This window comes from Neofelis nebulosa, chromosome 3 (genome assembly GCF_028018385.1).
Source record: "Neofelis nebulosa isolate mNeoNeb1 chromosome 3, mNeoNeb1.pri, whole genome shotgun sequence".
NCBI classification, from domain to species: Eukaryota; Metazoa; Chordata; class Mammalia; order Carnivora; family Felidae; genus Neofelis; species Neofelis nebulosa.
Genome location: NC_080784.1, coordinates 21,035,888 through 21,049,023, shown reverse-complemented (window position 1 = coordinate 21,049,023; position 13,136 = coordinate 21,035,888). Strand labels below are relative to the sequence as shown.

The 13,136-nt window shown below is 39.7% G+C and overlaps 1 pseudogene; it reads right to left on the bottom strand.

Moving 5' to 3' along the window:
- Positions 1–2,441: 2,441 nt before the first annotated feature.
- LOC131507952 (SWI/SNF-related matrix-associated actin-dependent regulator of chromatin subfamily E member 1-like) overlaps positions 2,442–13,136 on the bottom strand; it is an 89,978-nt pseudogene continuing 79,283 nt past the window's right edge.

Genomic DNA, 13,136 nt, shown 5'->3' with positions numbered 1-13,136 from the left:
ACTGACTGAGCCACCCAGGCACTCCTGTTCTGTTGTTTTTGTTTTGTGTATTTCCGATTTCTCTTCCTTTATTTTTCTGGCTTCTACTTACTTTGGGTTTAATTTGTACCCCCCCCCCCCTCCTTTTTTTAAGGTGGTAGCTTAGATAGTTGATTCAGGAAAAAAAAATTTTTTAATGTTTATCTTTATTTTTGAGACAGAGAGCATGAGCTGGGGAGAGGCAGAGAGAAAGGGAGACACAGAATCAGAAGTAGGCTCCAGGCTCTGAGCTGTCAGCACAGAGCCTGACATGGGGCTCGAACTGGTGAGATCATGACCTGAGCTGAAGTCTGACGCTCAACCGACTGAGCCACCCAGGTGCCCCTTAGATAGTTGATTTTCGACCTTCTTTTTTTTTTTTTTTTTTTTTTTTTTTAATTTTTTTTCAACGTTTTTTATTTATTTTTGGGACAGAGAGAGACAGAGCATGAATGGGGGAGGGGCAGAGAGAGAGGGAGACACAGAATCGGAAACAGGCTCCAGGCTCCGAGCCATCAGCCCAGAGCCTGACTCGGGGCTCGAACTCACAGACCGCGAGATCGTGACCTGGCTGAAGTCGGACGCTTAACCGACTGCGCCACCCAGGCGCCCCACGACCTTCTTTTATAATAGAACTGTCTGAAAATATACATAATGCTTGAAGTACTGCTTGGCTGCATTCCATAAATTACGGTTTCTGTGATTTTATTATTAAAATTTCTCTCTTATAATCCTTTATTCTTCTGCCTTGAGTTATTTAGAAATGTGTTAATTTTTCAATACTTAGAAATTTTAAAATATATTTTTGGTTTATTTTTAGTTCCAGCCAGAGAATTCACTGCATGATACTAATCCTTTTGAATTTGTTGATATTTGAATGCCAGCATATGACTCATCCTGTTGAATGTATCATGTATGATAGAAAAAAAATAATCTGTGTATTATAATTGGTCACATTATTTGACAGCATTATGAATCTTTATTACCCTTCCTGATTTTTGGCCTACTGCTATCAATTTTCAAAAGAGGAGTATTGAAATCTCAATTTCTCCTTTTAATTCGGTTAGTGTTCGCTTCATGTACTTTTGAAGCTGCGTTATGTACATATTTAGGGCTGGGAAGTCTTGATGAATTGATCACTTTCATTATGAAGTTTGTTTTGTTGTCACTGATAATATTTCTTAGGTTTGCTGTTTATGATACTGAAACCCATTTTTAATTACTAGTGTTTATATTGTACCTCTGTTTTCATCCTCTTATATTTAAAGCTTCTTATAGACAGCATCTCATAGATTCTTGAACTTCTCTCTACTCTCTTGACCTCAATTTTTTATTTTAGTCCATTTACATTTAATAAAATTATCAGTATAGTTGGCTTTAAGTCTCTTATTTATTTATTTATTTATTTATTTATTTATTTATTTAGAGAAAGTGCATGTGAAAGTGGGGGAGGGGCAGAGAGAGAGGGAGAGAGTGAGTGAGAATCCCAAGCAGGTTCTGCACTGTCAGTGCAGAGCCACTGTGGTGGGCTGAACTTATGAGCTGTGAGATCATGACCTGAGCTGAGATTAAGAGTTAGACACTTAACTGACTGAAGCCACCCAGGCGCCCCATAAGTCTACTTTAATATTTGTTATCCTTTTGCTGTCTTTTCTTCATTACTTACTGGAAACTTGAATTTTTTTTTGTAATTGCTCGACGGTTTACAATGTATGTATTATAATCCTGTATATAATGTATATAAATATATGTATAGAACATATATAAACATACATATATAATGTGTATATACATATAAATAAGTAAATACGTATATATTCATATTGCTCTGAGTGCATTGTGTTTTTTTCTCTGATTGCTTTTAAGATTTTTCTTATTATTACTGTTATAATTAAGGTGATAGTATGTCTTTTTTCTGGGTGTGTGTGTGTGTGTGTGTGTGTGTGTGTGTATCCTTTTCCAAATAACTTTTTACTAAAGTACAGTATACATGCATAAACGTGAACAAGTCAAAAGTGTACAGATTGATGAATCATCTTGAAGTGAAAATGCTCATATAACCACAATCCTGATCAAAATACAAAGCATTCCTTGTGCTATAAAAGTCCCTTTTAAATCCCCTTCTAGTCATTACTCTTAATATCTACCTCACAATGATTGCTCTCCTGGTTTCACACACCATAGATTAGTTTTGCCAGATTTGAAATCTTTTATAACTGAAACTATACTCTGAATTTTATTTGTGGACGGGGTCTTTGGCTCTACATTCTGTCTGTGAGATTTAATACATGCTATTGCCTGTAGAAATCGGTTTTTTTTTTTTTCATATTTGTTACTCTCGTACAAACGTCCCCACACATATTTATCACTACATTGTTGATGGGCATTTCGGTACTTCCATTTGTTACTGATGTCAAGTGCTATTAACATTGAACATCTATTCCTTCATCTTCCGGTGTGTGGTCTGATGGTGGATCTCCACTGTCGCGTTCTTGCTCTCCGAGCCACTGTTACTAACTGGTCCCTTCCTCAGACATGCCGTCCGCCCCTCCTGTGCACTCCCCTTCTGTCTGCTCTCAGGAGTAGGTGAGTCTTCCTCCCCATCCTGTTGGCCTTCCATCTCTTCTTCAAGATGTGTCTCCTCTGTCTCCCTCCGGATGCTCTTGGTTAATTTCTCTCTGTTTACTTCCTCACAAACCGTGATGCTCCGCCTGAGTTCATCTTGCTCTGCTGCCTCTGTCTCTCTTCCCTCCAGCCTTTCGTGACCCTGTTTCTCTGCCTCTGCAGTTTCAGCGGCGCTTTTTTCCACATCCACCTCTACCTGGAAACCACACAAACTTTTAAGTTCATTGTTCTATGAATCTGTGCTTCCCAGGAATTTCCTCTTCGTTTCCTGGTTTGTCTCCTGTATTCAAAGAAGTTTAGCTTCTAGTTGATGAACCATCAAGGTTCTGTGATAACCTGCGTTCTAGCTGTTGTGACAACTGTCTGAATGTCTGGCACCACACTCTCACTGAGGATTTCACTGAGGACACTGTAGTTTCTCTGGAAGAGGGCGGTGGCTGTGTGCTTCATTGAAAAGCCATCATCATAATCATCGGCATCTTCAGCAGGCTCAATTCTCGCATAAGGTTCTCCTTGGTCCATGTGAGACCGTCTCTGTCCACTTTCTTCCCCTAAAGCAGCGTCTGCATGTCTTTTTGTATTTATGGAAGCAGGGCGTGTGGGAGAATTACGATAGTCCTTCGTAGATTCATTCCATTCTGTCTTCTATACTGCATCCTTGTTTCAATACTCTTATTTTTCTTCATCTGTGAAATCTCACCACATGCCACCATTAATCTGGCCAGTCGCCTGCGACTTTAGGTCAGGGCTGGAAGCATTTACTTGGTTCCAGAACTTTGTGCCATACCTCATGTAGGGCATCAGTAGCTTATGTGGTGGCTTTGGGGGTTGTGGAATCGTTAACACCAGACGATGCTGAGACCTGGCTGTTGGTGCCCAGGTTCCCTCCCAGCTTGTAGTTGTATGGTAATGCCTGGATGTACTGTATCCCCACAAACCCTGGTGTTCTGGACATTTGTGTTGTAGGAGCTGGGGTGGGCGTTGAGGCATAAGATGTTCTTTTTGACCTTCTGGAAGATTAAGTTCTCGGTTACTTAAAAACGAATCTGAGACACCATGGGCAGAAAAAGCACCCACAGCTGTGGTCCTGTTTCCCCTTGGGCTCACATATATATTAACTTTTGTTGAATATATCAGTAGGATTGAAATTGCGGGGCCAGAAGGCAGGAAACTGTTCAGTTTTAATATCAACAAATGATACACCAAAATGTTCATGTAAGTGCTCTCTCTGCTTCCTTTCTGTTTCTTGTCTGTCTCGAAACTTGTGGATGACTCCATATTTTGCTCTTGTCCAGGAAGGTCAGGAATCAGGAAAAGAGGGTGGTGTACTAATAGGGGTGAGGGCATCGTGGCGGAACGAGATAGTTGGGCACCTGTTTCATTGCCAGGCCACTAGCAACTCTGGGCTATCATCTGCTTATGTTCTGTCTCTGGAAATGCAGGTAGGCAGCAGAGACTTAGTCTGTTGGAGGGAATAAGTGGTCTTTGGTGCACATCTAGGCATACTTTTATAGTATTATAAAGGGTGTAGATTCATTCCTATCAAGAATATCAGTCAGTTGCATTGACATCATGTCCATAAAAATTCGTTTACCCTATTTGAAGCCTTTGATGAGGGCGACTAGTTGGCCACCTGTTACTGACCTGTCTTCCATGGCTAATCTAGGCCCATAAATGACTTGAGAATCTGACACAACAGCCTTTCCTCTTTGCGATCCTGATGTGATCTGAATTTCATACACTTTTCAAGTGTGCTAGCCTTACATTCCCCACTTCGCATGCAATCGCATAAATTAGAGGAAGGGTGAGTGGCTCATTCTCTGGGCTTTCTGAATGCCTTCCCCCCAAATTTTCTTGGTCCTTTAATATGTCTTCCTGTGGTTAATAAAAATCTAAACCATTTGGCCGTGATACAGTATGGAAGTTTGGCACTAAGAAAATAGCTCCCTTTGAACTTGGCACTTAAAAATACTATCTCTTTTATCTTAGCAATAAATTGTCTCCATATATGTTTATACTTAGTCCCTAGATGGTAGATTGGCCAGGGGCTAGCAGTTACTGTGCACTCCTGTCTTAACCTTGGCTCACTTTTGGTCCTTAAAATCCTCTATTAGAATTTTCCCACCTTAGCTTCTATTGCCGTGTGCCTGGTTTCTATGCATTCCTAATTTAAATTTCCAAGGAAGAGTATCACACAAGTTCATTTTATATCTTTGTGCAGAACTTCGAATATCTGGCCATCTCCCAGGCAGCTGGTGACTCCGTGGATTGGCCTGTGTTTCATTTGTCGCGTCTGAGGTGGGGTGAGGGGCAACTGGTAGCTCAGAAAAAAAGTTAGACGCATGTTAAGTGGGGGGTTTTGATGTCCCAGAATCTTGTTTTTACTCTGATAAGTTATCTGTAGCACGTGTGTTTTGTGCAGTATTTCCAGTGACAGTGATGGATTTGTACTACCTCTGCATCTTACAATCAATAGCAAGAGAGTACAAAATCCTGGGGTCGGGAGTGCACTGTGTGGCACTATGACTAGGTATTTCTCTGTGTGAAACTAAGACTTTCCTTGGCCTTATTTTTCTATGTTAGCGCTTTCATTTTGCTTCAGTGTAGGTCTGTCTGGATGATCAAAATAGGTGGCAAAGAGGCACGGTGGGGCAATAATTTGGTTGCCTCGCTTCCTGGAGGTCCAAGCCTTGTACTAAGCTATACTCTCACTATCCCTTCTCCCTGTTTCCTCACATGGTGAGGTCAGGTAGAGTTTACTAGAGATGTTGACGTGTATATTGCCGATAATCTTGAATAGGCACATATCTCAGTTGCAGGCAACATTACACCTTGAAAGTTCAGCAGTTGAAGGATTTTTTAAAATTAACTTGATAATGCTAAACTTGATGTCTTTTCACAGGACTGTTAGAGATTACTGACATTTCTTTTACCACTTGATTATTTATGGGCGTGCCAGATATTTAACCCCACGTTATTAATTATTTCCCTGAATGTTTTGCTAAGAATTTTAAGGTTGACATTAAGATTGTGAGTATAAACAGGTATTTTAAAAACTTGCAATGAAAGGCAAGGCTGCTATTATGTGTGATTATTAACCCAGTGAGGATGCCATTAATACCTGCATAAAGAACTAGAGTAATGTCAGCTCCCAAACTGCAGATCTTAGGAAGGTTTTGTTTTTTGTTTTTCTGTTTTTTGTCTGGTTTTTTTTTTTAAGGATTTTTAAAAAACTTTAATTTATTGTTGAGAGACAGAGAGCATGAGCATGGGAGGGGCAGAGAGAGGAAGAGACAGAGAATCCGAAGCAGGTTCCAGGCTCTGAGCTGTGGGCACAGAGCCCAATGCGGAGCTCGAACCCACAAACTGCGAGATAGTGACCCAAGCCGAAGTTGGACGCTTAATGGACTGAGCCACCCGGACGCCCCTGTTTTTTGTTTTTGTTTTTGTTTTTTTTTTTTTAATGTTTGTTAATTTACTTTGAGAGAGAGAGAAGGAATGAGCAGTTGGGAGGCAGAGAGAGAGGGTGAGAGAGAATCCCAATCAGGCTCCACCCTGTCAGCACTGACCCCAACCTGGGGCTTGAACTGATGAAATAGTGAGATCATGGCCTGAAATCAAGAGTCGGATGCTTAACTGACTAAGCCACCCACGGACCCCCTTTGGAAGGTTTTTGAATATTTGAGAGTAGTGAATTTCCAAGGATGGAATGGTTAATTATTTTAGTGTATCTGGTGCCGGGGGGGGGGGGGGGATTAGGCTAATTTTCAGCATGATCCACTTCTTATCATTATCCTCAGAAGGTTTTCTGAGATAACACCACAGTCACAGTTGCTAATAGGCTTATATCTACTAAGTTGTTGGCATTTTATTTTGATACATTGATAGAATAAGATTCAAGAATACTTAACAGAGTGCAGTAGCCTCCAGCTGCTGAATGATGGATTTAATTATTTGTTAGGACCAATGTGAGTGTTTAGACCTACTGCTTGCAGTACTGTGCATAAGCATTATAAAATTGAAATGAGGGGTCCATTCACTCTCCGTATAGATTGTGAGAAAGCCAGTATTTGGGGACCTTAGAGATGGCTTATTTCACTCCTTATAAAAAAAAAGAAAATTAAGACTCCAGGAAAAGAAAATGTGTTATACAAAGTTATAGAGCAGTTTTGAGGCAGAAACACAACATAATCTCAGCTCTCCTGGACTATATTTTTTTTTCCAATTTTTTATCTTGGTGTCTTTCCTATTTTTGCCATTGTAATCGTATCAAGATCTTATCCTTAACCCTCATGTTTAAATTTCTTACCATTACTATCTCTTTATAAGGGAAAATACGAATTGTTATTGGAAGAAAAACCTGTGCTGCTTGTCTTGGGTGTATCTCCTTTACTATCACACTCAGGACATTTCTGACCCCAGATGAATGGGTTTTTTCCCCCCCATACCAAACAATTCTCTGACACTAGCTGGGTGTCCTACAGTTTAACTCAATTCTAACACTCTGTACCTAGAGATGGTGTCAGATCCCACAGGTTAAGAGCTCAGTCCCACAAGACTGCCCTCCCTGCTCTTTGGATGCAGTCACAAACCCTAGGTGTTAATTGTGAGCTGAACAGTTGGCTATTGGCTATGAGTCAGAGGTTCCTATGACTCCCCTCCAGATTAGATTATTTCCTAAAGTAACTCATAGAACTCAGGGAAACACTTAAATTTACCATCTTATTAAGTAATAAAAGCTATGATAAATGATACAGATGAACAGCCAGATGAAGAGCTACATTGGATGAGCTCTGGGAGGGTCTCAAGTGCTAGGGTTTGTACTTCACTCCCTTTTACTCAAATTCTATATTATTATTATTATTATTATTATTATTATTATTATTTATACAGTTTTCTCTATGATAATGAAATGTGAGGCCAAGGGATTATCTCCCAATTACAATTGATACTAATTATGGCTGCTGAGTAGCTACCTATAAAGCTCCTCTCCTGTATCTAGGATCTAGCCAGCTTTGCTGAGTTACAACGGATTGCCTAAGTACTAAATGCAAAGTTACCAATGCATGTAGAAAGCCATTTGTATTAATATAATTAAGAGACCCTACCCAACCCTGATGAAAAATTACTTGAAAGTAACAGAGGACAGAGTCCTTATTTTAAAGTAAATGAACTATTGGGAGAAATTACGATTAGTTCAACCATAATTGGATCTAATGAGACTGAGTAGAAACAAATTAGACATAATTGGAAGTTAGGCAAAAGTCAATTAAATCGTTATAATTTTAACTTTATAGAAGTTATTGAATTAAATGACCAGGATCAATTAATAAAGGAAATACAGCCATAAAGTACATTTCCAGGAAATTGGTACTTTTTTGAGGGGAAAAGTATTGTTTCATTTAATAATAATTCATTAAAAATCACTTGAATCAGTTTTGCAGCCTAAGAAGTTTAACTTCAAATGAAGTAATTATGCAAATTTTAGTTTTACCTGCAAAGTGCTGCAGAAGTTGTTTTAAGGAATCAAGGAGTAGAAGAATTTGATAGAACAAAACAGCATATTCATAAAACTCACTGAATTCTCAGGATTTGGAGTCGAGATATGGTTGTTCTTAACTGCAAGGCTGTGTTAGCTGAGAGAGGCTTGTGGGCCCTGTACACATTGTGTGATTGAAAATACAGTCACCACCTTGCTCTGTGTAAACCTGCTCTGGGCCTTAGTTCTGCATCCTCCAGAACTACTGTCATCCCCCACTGCCACCACAGTAAAAGCCCCTCGTCGGTTTTTATTTGGTAGCGTAAGTGGAGTTCTGTGCAACTGGTCACCTAGGAACTCAATGCTAACAGACTGTGGTTACCAACACCGTCTCCTTCCGTGATAGCCAAGGGCAGTTAGAGTGTTGGGTTTTCTTCTTCCTGGGTGTACAAGGAAATTTATATCATCACTCACTCGGTGGTGCTTAATGACCTCCGAAAGGAGCTCTAAGCATGTACTGAACTCGAAATGTGATGGAGTAAGATTGCAGTTTTGATTCACTGCTGAACTATAACTCTCTAATGATGACAAAAATACTAATTCTGCAGTGATGGCAACAAAGGTAAGAACAGTAGCAAATTGGGCTGAGGAAATAAATCTATATGACATGCGCAGATGCAACACAGGTTTATAGACCCTATCCTTTAAATACATTATGTCTGAAATAAAACCAGTTCCATATACTCTGTAGGCATGGCAAATTTTTTGCCGAAGCACATTCTCTGCAGTTCTTTTTTTAAAATATAGGTGCATATTTAATCAGGTTCAAGTCAATGGAATTATGGCATTACCAATGCAGTGAGATTTTGTGCAACGTTAGGAAGAATCTCAGATGTGAACCCAGATTTTGGAGAATAAAGAATGAACATTTGTATATAAGGACTATCTGCCATCCTTTATAAAAGCATAATGCACCCAGCCCCATCCAGCTATGATTCTTAGGTAACACAACGTCATCCCTGACAAAGAAGGCCTGCTGATCATTTACATCTCAGGAAAAAGGTGGGGAGACAAGACTCAGGACAAGGGCTGCTGCTGTTGTGATGGTATGTGCATGCGTTTGCTGAATGCATGTAGATGCCATGTGGAAGGTGATGAATTTTGTAAAAATGTGTTTCAAGTCAAATGGTAGAAATAACTATCATGGATCTCCTGATCTTTTAGGGCTTCAGTTATTTCTCTGTGTGAGATGATAGAAGCAATGTTTAAAGTCAGACCAGGGGACACTTCGATAGGAGCCAGAGTGAGAGAAAAGGAGGAACCAAGAAAGATGCAACACAGAAAATCAGCACCTACCAATGAGGTCTGGCCCCATGTAATAGGGGTCAGAAGATCATCTTGAGCCCCATTTTCCAGATCTTACCAGTCTTCTGTGATTCCCATCCCTTTCTGTTCTATCGCTTTGAGTCTGAATGGGAGAGAGGAAAGCCGTATCTAGCTCAGAGAGCAGAGCCATAGACATGGGGGTGGAGGTGGAAGATTGAAATGTTGAAGGATGAGATAGAATAGAGTTTGAACGTAAGCTATTACTACTGTAGTTCTTTTCCTGAAATTTATTTTTTCTAGAAATGTAGATTGAGGGCTTCTTGTGTACATGATAGTTTGCTCAGATTTGATAAACTTTGGATGATGTGAGTCAAAAGGGGGAGGATTAAAGGACTGGTTATCTTATTTGTTTTTACATTTATATGATTTATTACATATTTTTTTGAGAGCGTGTGCGCAGGGGAGGGGCTGAGAGAGGGGGGACAGAGGATCCAAAGCAGGCTTTTCCCTGACAGGGTGACAGCAGTGAACCTGATGTGGGGCCTGAACTCACAAACTGCGAGATTATGACCAGAGCCAAAGTTGGCTGCTTAACTGGTGAGCCACCCAGGCACCCCTAAAGGACTGGTGATTTAATAGTCTGGTCCTTGATCAGTAGGGCTTCTAGGCCACAGTTCTTGTGCTCTGTGCTGAGCGTGACTGGTCAGCTAGTCTGCCTACCAGTTGTCAGCATGAATTTCAACTCAAAATTTCAGTGAGATCCAGATCAAATTCCAGTTCCAGCTGTGTGATGTTTTATAAACTCCTCAACCTTTTTGACTCTCAGATTTCTCCCCTATGAAGTACATAGAATATTTATTTTATAGGTTTGAAGAATAGACAAAAACATTTATCAAGTGTTTAGTAAAAATCTTGGAGGAGATTAAATACTGGATAAAACATAGGTATTGTAATCTTGAATAATTTGATCTCAATTTGGACTTTAACTTGGAGATGGATTTCAGTAACGTTATACAAATAATGTTTCATCATAAACTCTTGTTTGTGAATTACTATGCTTCAGGTATGACTGACAGTTTGACTACTTACAGAAGGGTTGGTTTATACTTTTTGCCCTTCGAATGTTTGTATTCTTCCCTCCACTGTTTGTGTCCTTTGGACCTGTCTGAGTAGGTTTGGAGTTTGGAATTCACCTATACAACTATGGAAGCTCAGTGTTTTATTTCTTGACTTAAATTTTAGTCAGGAGAGAGGAGTGATGAAGTCTTTTTAATTGTTGGTTAAACTTGTGTAGAGGCTATTCTGTCATCCAGGTTTTCGGCCTAGTCTCCAGTATGGTACTTTGGTAGGAAGGCATCCACTTTATCCAGGTTTTCACTTTTATTACTATGAAATCGTTCATATTATAATCTTTTACATCTCTGCTATGTCTACAGGCATATCCTGCATTTCAGTCTTTTTTGAGATGTTCTCATTTTAAAATTTTTTCAAAAAAGTTTTAAATTAAATTCCAGTTAGTTCCAGTGAGTTAACATACAGTGTAACACTGGTTTCAGGTGTACAATATAGTGATTCAACACTTTGACGTGATACCCAGCGCTCATCAAAAGTGCACTCCTTGGGGCGCCTGGGTGGCTCAGTCCGTTAAGCGGCCGACTTCGGCTCAGGTCATGATCTCGCGGTCCGTGAGTTCGAGCCCCGCATCGGGCTCTGTGCTGACAGCTTGGAGCCTGGAGCCTGTTTCAGATTCTGTGTCTCCCTCTCTCTGACCCTCTCCCGTTCATGCTCCATCTCTCTCTGTCTCCGTTAAAAAAAATTAAAAAAAAAAAAATGCACTCCTTAATCACCTGTTTCGCCCATCTCACACACCCTCTTTCCTCTGGAATGTATACACACACACACACACACACACACACACGTTCATTTTGTATTCTCTATTCTCTTCTCGATTGATCTGTTTTAAAGGGGACTTACAATCTCATTAATCTTTTGAAAGAAATAACATTGGGTTTGGTTGATCCTTTCCACTGAATTTTGCCCCATTTAATTACTATTTGCTCTTATATTATTTCCTTTCTTCCTCCTTCTTTAGATCCACTTTGTCTTTTCCCCCTTATAGGTGCTTAATTTAATTTTTTTAACGAGGTAAGAAGAGGAAAAGTTAAGATGGTAATGTTTAGGTTAACTATTTATAAGTGCATAGTATAGTAGTGTTAATATATGTACAATAGTGTACAACAAATCCCTAGAACTTTTTCATCTGGGAAAACTGCAAGTCTATACCCATGTTACAAAAGCTCTTTTCTTCTTCTCCCGGCTCCTGGCAACTATATTTCTATTTTGTATTTCTAAGAGTTTGACTACTTAGATACCTCATATAAGTGGAATCATGTAGTATTTTTTGTGAATGACATTTCACTTAGCATAATGTTCTCAAGGTTCATCCGTGTGGTAGCATATGACAGGATTTCCTTTTTTAAATACTGAATACTGTTCCATTGTGTACATATTTCCTATTTTATTTATCCATTTATCTGTTGATGTACATTTAAGTTGCTTCTGCCTTTAGAATCCTGTGAATAATGCTGCAGTGAACATAGGTATGCAAACACCTCTCCAAAATCCTGATTATAAGTCTTTTGGATATATATCCAGAGTAGAAATGCTGGATCATGTAGTGCATTCATTTTCTGTTTGTTTTCGCTTTATTGCAGTCTACTTGACAAATAAAACTGTAAGATACTTAGGTGTACAACATGATGATTGAATATGCATATACATTGTGAACGGATTCCCCGCATTGAGGTAATTAACACATCAGTCACCTAACATATTTATCTTTTTAAAAACTATTTTTGTGAGGGGCGCCTGGGTGGCGCAGTCGGTTGAGCGTCTGACTTCAGCTCAGGTCACGATCTCGCGGTCCGTGAGTTCGAGCCCCGCGTCGGGCTCTGTGCTGACAGCTCAGAGCCTGGAGCCTGTTTCCGATTCTGTGTCTCCCTCTCTCTCTGCCCCTCCCCCGTTCATGCTCTGTCTCTCTCTGTCCCAAAAATAAAAAAATTAAAAAAAAAAAAAAAAAAAAAACAAACTATTTTTGTGAGAATATTTAAGTTCTACTCTGTTAGCAAATTTAACTTCTACAATACAGTGTTAGCAGCTATAGTCATCAAGTTACACATTTGATCCTCAGACTTCAGTCATTCTATAACTGAAAGTTACTATCCTTTACCAACTTCATCCTATTTCCCCCATTCCCTGGCAACTACTTTTGTATTTTAGAAGAGTTTGACTCTATAAAAACATTTACTAAGTGTTTCTTTTCACAATTTTTTAATGTTTACTTTTGAGAGACAGAGCGAGCGAGTGAGCAAGCAGGGGAAGGGCAGAGACAGGGAATCCAAAGCAAGTTCCAGGCTCTGAGATGTAAGCATAGAGGCTGAACTCACTCAGCACTGTGGCTGGAACTCACAAACAGCATGATCATGAGCTGAGCTGAAGTCAGACGCTTAACTGACTGAGCCACCTAGGTGCCCCTCTTTTCTTTAATTTACTTTACTTTTTTCTTTTTCTTTTATTAAGTAGGCTTTGCACCCAGAGTGGAGCCCAAGGTGGGGTTTGAACTCACAACCCTGAGATAAAGACCTGAGCTGAGATGAAGAGTAGACGCTTAACCAACTGAGCCACCTGG